The sequence below is a fragment of the Penaeus japonicus genome, unplaced genomic scaffold, assembly GCF_977035675.1.
Source record: "Penaeus japonicus unplaced genomic scaffold, GWHDUDI00000001_assembly GWHDUDI00000026, whole genome shotgun sequence".
Lineage (NCBI taxonomy): Eukaryota > Metazoa > Arthropoda > Malacostraca > Decapoda > Penaeidae > Penaeus > Penaeus japonicus.
In genome coordinates, this window is record NW_028234428.1 from 22790266 (window position 1) to 22795265 (window position 5000).

Consider the following 5000-nt stretch of genomic DNA (forward strand, 5'->3'; position numbering starts at 1 on the left):
TTCATTAGGAGGCATTACGAAGGAAGAGAAGAAAGGATGGGTGTGGGGGGGAGGGGAGGGGAGAGGAGGGAAGGGAGGGGGGGGGGACACGGGATCTGACACATAGATATTACTGATAAAAAAAGAACGAGGAAACGCGATATTGGATCCTGCTTTTCAAGACTCTTCTCACCGCTCATTTTACTGTAGCTGGGACTGTCACGATCTCCGTACTTGCATCTTCTTGTGCCTTTGACTTAGGGAAGGAAATGAAGATGAAGAAGAAGAAACAGAAGGAAGATCATGAAGGAGAAAATGGAAAAGAAAAAAAAAATGAGGTAGAACTCAGGAAGAAAGAGAGGGAGAAGTAAGGGAACTTTGTATGGAAAGAGAGATAGAGAGAGAATGAGAGAGAGAGAGAGAGAGAGAGAGAGAGAGAGAGAGAGAGAGAGAGAGAGAGAGAGAGAGAGAGAGAGAGAGAGAGAGAGAGAGAGAGAGAGAGAGAGAGAGAGAGAGAGAATAAGAAATATGAGTCGTAAGAAAAGATGGGTTGATTATGTATTCGATACTAGGTATTATCCCTGACACTCGAGTATTGAATAAGAGAATAAGACGAGAGAAAGAGAGACCAAAGGAAGGAAAAAGGGGGAGAATGTGATAGGGGTGTTTATGGCCGATGGCGGGGGGGGGGGGAGGTAAAGAAAAAGGAGATAGATCATTACTAATGTCTCTTTCTTTTTTTCTTTGACTCCGTCTCTCTGTTTCTTTATATTATTTAGTATCTTTTTTATCTGTCTCTTTCTCTCTTACTTTTTTTTGTCTCTTTTTTTTTTTATTCTTTTTCTTTTTTCTGTGTCTCTCCCATGTGTCTCTTTTCACTCTCTCCGGTTTCGTTTTCTTTTCTGCCTCTTTCCCTCTCTTTGTTTCTGTCCTTTTCTCTGTCTCTTTGTCTGTCTTATTAGTGTCTTCCTCTTTGTCTTTTATGTTTTCTTCTGTCTCGTTCTCTCTTTTTAGTTTCATCCTTTCTTTCTCTCTTTTCCTTCTGTCTTTTTCTCTGTCTCTTTCTCTCCTGTTTTCTGTCCTCTCTTTTTTATTCTATCTCTTTCTCTTCTTTTCTTCTGTCTCCATCTCTCTTTTTCCAGCATCTTCCTCTCTCCTATTCCTCTATCCCTTTCTTTCCTGTTATCTATCATTTTCTTTTTTCTCTCTCATTATCTTACTGTCCCTTTCCCTCTTTTTATTCCTTTTACCCCTTTCCCTTAACATATTCTCATCAACGTGCATTTGTGTTGCCTGTTTGCCAGCAAGATTACGCAAAAAAGATACAGATGGATTGTGGTGAAATTTTGCAGCAGTGGACCCTGAGCCAAAGAACAATTGAATCGAGCCTGGATTTGCTTGCAGATCCAGGTCGAAATGAAAGGGTTATTGGCTAGTGCGAACACTCACTGAAAAGGGTTCTGACACCGACAAGTTTATTTTCTTTAAGGATTTTTTTTTTTCGTTGATCTATTTACCTATTTGTCTTTTTGTCCCCATCTCTCTTCCTCTTCCGAACCCTCATCCTCACCTTTCCCTCTTACTCTGTCGTTCTCACTCCTTCACATTCTAGATAAATAAAAAAATAAAAAATAAATATTCCATTTTAGGCACACCTGTGGAGAAAGAGACAGGGAGAGGCAGAAGGTGAGGGAGAAAGGGAAGAAGAGGAGGGAGTGAGAGGGAGAGGGAAAGGGAAAGGGAAAGGGAGAGTAAGGGTAAGAGTAAGAGTAAGAGTAAGAGTAAGAGGGAGAAGGAGGTGGGGGTGGAGGTGGAGGTGGAGGTGGAGGTGGAGGTGGAGGTGGAGTTGGAGTTGGAGTTGGAGTTGGAGTTGGAGTTGGAGTTGGAGTTGGAGTTGGAGTTGGAGTTGGAGTTGGAGTTGGAGTTGGAGTTGGAGTTGGAGTTGGAGTTGGAGTTGGAGTTGGAGTTGGAGTTGGAGTTGGAGTTGGAGTTGGAGTTGGAGTTGGAGTTGGAGTTGGAGTTGGAGTTGGAGTTGGAGTTGGAGTTGGAGTTGGAGTTAGAGTTAGAGTTAGAGTTGGAATTGGAGAGAGGGAGGGAGGGAGGGAGGGAGAGAGAGAGAGAGAGAGAGAGAGAGAGAGAGAGAGAGAGAGAGAGAGAGAGAGAGAGAGAGAGAGAGAGAGAGAGAGAGAGAGAGAGAGAGAGATAAATAAAGATAAATAAAGCCAATATGATTTTCCCAAATTAGAAATACAACAGCCTTTAGCTATCTGGATCGACTGCCAACCTGTGATATAAACGATATAACATAACATCAAGGGCAGCTTTGTGCTTCAATCTATTTAAACCGTGAGTGAAAGCTTCTCAGATCAAAGTTGATATTTTTAATGCTTTCGCCAGTACTTGTATAAATATTTGTTGAACTGGGGGGATTCAGCACAAAGTCCAGGTTTTACACTGAAGATACTCGTGTATACACATACATATAAATGTTTATAGCTATAGTTAAGATCATAATTTAGATAGGTTGTTACTGACATGCATATATGCATTCATGAAGAGTCTCTCTCTCTCTCTCTCTCTCTTCCATCTCCTCCTCCTCCTCTCCTCTCTCTCTCTCTCTCTTCTCTCCTCTCCTCCTCAATCTCTAGTAGAGATTATCTAGATACTATATCCTCCTATCCACTCTCATATCTACCTCTCATCTCTCCTCTCTCCTCTCTCATAACCTCTCTCCTCCACCCTCTCTCTCTCTCTCTCTCTCTCTCTCCTCTCTCTCTCATCTCTCTCTCTTCTCTCTCCTCCTCTCTCGCCGCACCCCTCTCCCTCTCTCACTCTCTCCCTCCCTCCCGCGCCCGCTCTCACTCCCTCCCTCCCTCTCCATCCCTCCCTCCTCCCTCCCTCCCCACACTCACTCCCCCCCTCTCTCTCTCTCTTTCTTCTTCCTCTCTCACTCTCTCCTCTCTTACTGCATTCACTTGAAGAGTCTCTCTCTCTCTCTCTCTCCCTCGTCTCTATCTCATTCTCTCATCTCCTCTCTCTCTCTCTCATTCCTCTCTCTCCTCTCTCTCTCTCTCCTCCTCTCTCTCTCATCCACTCCCCCTCATCTCTCTCTCTATCTCTCTCTTCTCTCTCTCTCTCTCTCGCCCTGCCTCCATCCCTGCCTCCCTCCCTGCCTCCCCCCCTGCCTCCCTCCCTCCCTCCCTCCCTCGCCTCCCTCCCTCCCTCCCTCCCACTCCCTCCTCGTCCCACTCTCTCACTCTCTTCTCTATCCCACCTTCTCTTCTCTCTCTCTCTCTCTCTCTCTCGCCCTCACACTCTCCTCCCTCCCTCCCTCCAGCCCTCCTCCAGACATCACCCTCCCCCCCCCCTCTCTCTCTCTCTCTCTCTCTCTCTCTCTCTCTCTCTCTCTCTCTCTCTCTCTCTTTTTCCCTCTCTCCCTCTGTGTATGTGTGTGTGTACGTTTGTGTGTATGTGTGTTTGTGTGTATATGCGCGCGTTCATCCTTCTCCTATAGTGATGATTTATACAACCAACATTATATTATGCAATAATTATGATTGCACAAGAAAACCACAAGTAACATATCCGACCAGGGATATTTTTTATTTAGCCTGGCACTAAAAACAAAACTTATTCGAGGGGGACTTTGGACAAGCCTTTGGCACAAAAGACGCAAGTTAGTTTGAGAACCTGGTTAATTTAAAGAATAATTTCGTGTTTACAAGATTAACGCCAGGTAATTTATCCGGTGCAGGAACTAATCAAGAGGAAGTACAGAGGGGGAGTGAGGGAAAGGGGGAGTGAGGGAAAGGGGGGAGTGAGGGAGACGGGGAGCGAGGGAGAAGGGAAGAAAGTGAGTATCAGAGAGAATGAGAGGGAATGTGTGTGTGTGTATGTGTGTATGTGTGTATGTGTGTGTGTATTTGTATGTGTATGTGTATGTGTATGTGTATGTGTATGTGTATGTGTATGTGTGTGTGTGTGTGTGTGTGTGTGTGTGTGTGTGTGTGTGTGTGTGTGTGTGTGAGAGAGAGAGAGAGAGAGAGAGAGACAGAGACAGAGACAGAGACAGAGACAGAGACAGAGACAGAGACAAGAAAACAAAAAAAAAAAAACTAAAACCGTCGCAACTACATCATAGAGAAAAAAAAACTAAAAACAAAACAAAAAAAAAAACAAAAACAAAAAACAAACAACAATTAACCACAATGCAAATTCAAAAAAAAAATCAAACACTACAACAAACAAAAAATAAATCAAAAAAGAGACAGAGACAGAGACAGAGACAGAGACAGAGACAGAGACAGAGACAGAGACAGAGACAGAGACAGAGACAGACACAGACACAGAATCAGAGACCTAAACAGAGAAATAAAGAAAGAGAAAGAAAGAATGAAAGACACATACAGAGAGAGAGAGAGAGAAAGAAAGAAAGAAAGAACGAGAACGAATCATAAACAAAACGCAAGAGAGAGAACAAAGAAAAGGACATTCAAGAGCGAAAGAGACCAATATCAGACACACTTCTGCTCAGCCAAGTCCTTGGGATACCTCACACGCACGCAATATCTATGATGCTAAGTCGTCTATTTCTTCCTTTCTCCTCGCAGGCATCGGAGAGGGAGCCGGCCGTGGAGGAGCAAGGCTTTCTAGACGTGAGTATGTTTTTATTTGTATTTTCTCCCCCGATTCTTTGGGTATTTTCGTTTTTTTTTTTTTTTTTTTTTTGTAGTGAATGGGATAATGGAGTGTGATTGGAAGATTGATTGGTGATTGGAAGGAGGAAGGGGGAATGGGGAATGGGGAATGAGAGAGAGAATGTGTGTGTGTTTGTGTGAGTGAGTGAGTGAGTGAGTGAGTGAGTGAGTGAGAGAGTGAGAGTGAGAGTGAGAGTGAGAGTGAGAGTGAGAGTGAGAGTGAGAGTGAGAGTGAGAGTGAGAGTGAGAGTGAGAGAGAGAGAGAGAGAGAGAGAGAGAGAGAGAGAGAGAGAGAGAGAGAGAGACTGTGTGTGAGAGAGAGAA

General features: G+C 44.0%; 1 protein-coding gene across 1 annotated transcript in view; it reads left to right on the forward strand.

Annotated features, from left to right (window-relative positions):
• Positions 1-5000, forward strand: part of LOC122250531 (uncharacterized) — a 128065-nt gene that overhangs the window by 14080 nt on the left and 108985 nt on the right. Inside the window, exon 2 of the mRNA XM_043011996.2 lies at positions 4590-4634. The gene's annotated coding sequence lies outside the window, so the exon portion shown is untranslated. The remainder of the gene's footprint in view (positions 1-4589; positions 4635-5000) is intronic.